Genomic DNA, 2,979 nt, shown 5'->3' on the forward strand with positions numbered 1-2,979 from the left:
TCTCCACAAATATTATACGATTTTCATCACACGTACATTTAAACAACGGTTTCTAGACTAATAATCAACGTTTTGTTTACTAGTTCAATTGCTAATTTAAATTCGTTAAAAACCGGTATATTTATAGATATTAAAATACAAATTTTCTACGTTTCATCGTCAACGTTTTGTTGTGGTAAGCGAGATTCGTAGTATAAACGTGTGGTAAAACCGTTTATATTTCTAGTCTTATGAACAGTTAATATACATGTTTTATTCCTTCACCGGTAACACAAGTTTAACGTTTCATTCACTGCTTTTCTACAACATTTAAACAACGGTTTCTAGACTAATAATCAACGTTTTGTTTACTAGCTCAATTGTCAATTTAAATTCGTTAAAAATCGGTATATTTGTAGGTATTAAAATACAAAATTTCTGCGTTCCATCATCAACGTTTTATTGTGGTAAGCGAGATCCGTAGTATAAACGTGTGGTAAAATCCATTATATTTCTAGTCTCATGAACAGCTAATATACATATTTTATTCCTTCACCAGTAACACAAGTTTAATTAAGTCAATACACTTTTGATCTACTGATCACATGTAATACGTGAAAATTACGTCGTACATAGACTTGTCATATCGATACACAGAATTATATACCTACTCGGGCCGAAACGTAAACAAGATTTGTTTCGTACCTTTCTGACCTTCATATCCAAGAATACTACCCTTTTCAACATAGTGAGGGCAGGAATCAAGTTTTACATCATTTACTTACATATTGCGATGTTTGAATTTGGAACTATAATCATTATATTCAAGTTTTTCTCATGTTAGCAGTGACTAAAATTCAACGTTTTGTTATCCTCCTCAGCACGTTTTTCTGATTACCTTAAATTTTGTAAACAACTGGTCATTCCATTTCCAATCTTTTTTTTCATTCGATAAACTAGTAAGTATCATCGAAAATATGAAAAAATTCAGGTGACGTAACACTAGAAGTGATAATTTCATTCTACGTAATATTGTAAAGTAGAACAATATGTTACCTCCATTTTTTCAAATTCTTTTCCTTGTGTTATTGTTAATTCCCCAACATAGGAAAAAAAGTTGAAAAATCGATGAACAGATTTTTTACAAAGGTCACCAAGAAATTATGTAGTTGAGCATATAAGTGCATCCCTTCGCGGCGTCTTTATTAATTGTAAAACATGCGTTTTCCTATACCATAATGTATATATTGGTATAACCCATGCTAGGAAAGCGAGTGGCCGTAGATGAAGCTCGTGTACCATGGATGTTACATATACGTATAATGAGCTTATGTGTCAAACGACAAGCGGTCGCGAAGAATCGAGAATGTCCTAGCGTGAAATACTCGCGCCTCTTCTTCTGCCTCTGATTGGCTCGCTAGGTCAGCGTGTTGTAACTCGTACGGTTCCTGCACGCTGAGAGCCGAGGACGACGCGCCAGAATGCCCCCCCCACCACCGTTCGCGAAGGCTCTCAGCTCACGCGATCAGTGAATCAGTCTAATTTGACCAACTTCCGAGGTCAGTGCACGTCCGTGTTTATGTGAGCCTTCATAAGCTGGTAAGTACAAATGTATTTTCTATTTGGAAAAATTTATCACGATGATTCAATACAGACGAAAATGACAATACAGGCGTAAATAACCTGACAATAAAAAGAAGAAACAAATACTTTGTGATTGCGTCGTACTTGCTTTTGAACGTCGCCGAAAGGATGTAGGCACAATAGAATTGCTTGTAGATAATGCTATAAGAAGCATGTCTATGGTATGGAATATATACTGATTGCAAATAGAAGCCGCAGATATTTATTGTTAGCTTCATTCTTACTTGTGCAGGCATCGTTTTTCTTTTATAAGGTTATCCAGTGAAATAGATCGCTAACACTTACGTATCATGTACGAATGAACGATCATTTAGTGGCTGCATCTTTTCCCAATAAACACACAGTGGTTGAAATGATATATAATAGACCTGTCAAGACACGTTGAGAGAACGTTGAAATGGCACATAAAGATTATTCTACCTAGAATACAGGTGTTAAATACTATGTATTTTCAGGTATTTGACGGATTAGCAGTGATATCGAGGAAGTGAATGCTCCAGCTGCGGTCGAATAATAATTAAAACTTATGCGTACTGCGTACCTAGACAACGCTTTCTATAGCGTCTGTGTTCTTTTTTGAAATAATGTGCCAATACTTTTTATTATTTTACTTTGTCAGGATTGTGATTTTTTACCTAGTCCCGAGATGAAAGTTAACAATTTTCCTCGTTAGGGTATATTCATTGTATGATTATTTTGTTTCATGTTTTATTTGTTATCAAACCTCTTGTATCGGATATAAGTTTTTGTTTGTTCATGTTTACTTAATTTTACTATTTGCTATACTTCTATACTCTTGTGAGTACATCTGTACAATTGAGGTATGCGTATATGTAAAAGACTGTATGTTTATTTATACATCCCAGTCAACATTCACACAGTTACATCGTTGGCATAATAAAATGTCCGCATCAACGATACAGACAAACTGGTATATAAAAAACTACTGTTATGTTTCTGATACATTGTTAAAGCGGATATTTCGATACGTGTGCAATGTAACTATTGTCATTGTTGCCTTGGATGAAAGTACCTTATAATAAATATATATCATGTTTCGCAAAGGTGTGTGCTTTATCTCATTTAGTTGTCCTGTATTTCTCATAAGAATACATAGGTGTGAATGTAAAATAATTAATATCATTTAATTGGTGCAAGTTACCATTACTGAAATAGCTAAGAATGTGAGCGTTGCTGTATCATCTAACCCCTGAGATAAGTCCATATTGACCATACAAGAAGCTTTTAACAGCTTGTGTATTAATATAGTACATGAAAAATTATACCGAAAACATATTCTCAAGTTGGTTGTTACACGTTTATCGGAACCGCGTGATATTCGATTAAGTGTATTCA

The 2,979-nt window shown here is 34.3% G+C and overlaps 1 long non-coding RNA gene across 1 annotated transcript; it reads left to right on the forward strand.

Moving 5' to 3' along the window:
• Nucleotides 1-1,321: 1,321 nt before the first annotated feature.
• On the forward strand, nt 1,322-2,687 carry LOC124175875. The gene is made up of 2 exons (XR_006869261.1): nt 1,322-1,578; nt 2,079-2,687. It is a non-coding gene; the product is annotated as an uncharacterized LOC124175875 (long non-coding RNA).
• The last annotated feature ends 292 nt before the right edge of the window (nt 2,688-2,979 follow it).

Source organism: Neodiprion fabricii, chromosome 2 (assembly GCF_021155785.1).
Source record: "Neodiprion fabricii isolate iyNeoFabr1 chromosome 2, iyNeoFabr1.1, whole genome shotgun sequence".
In the NCBI taxonomy this organism is placed as follows: Eukaryota; Metazoa; Arthropoda; class Insecta; order Hymenoptera; family Diprionidae; genus Neodiprion; species Neodiprion fabricii.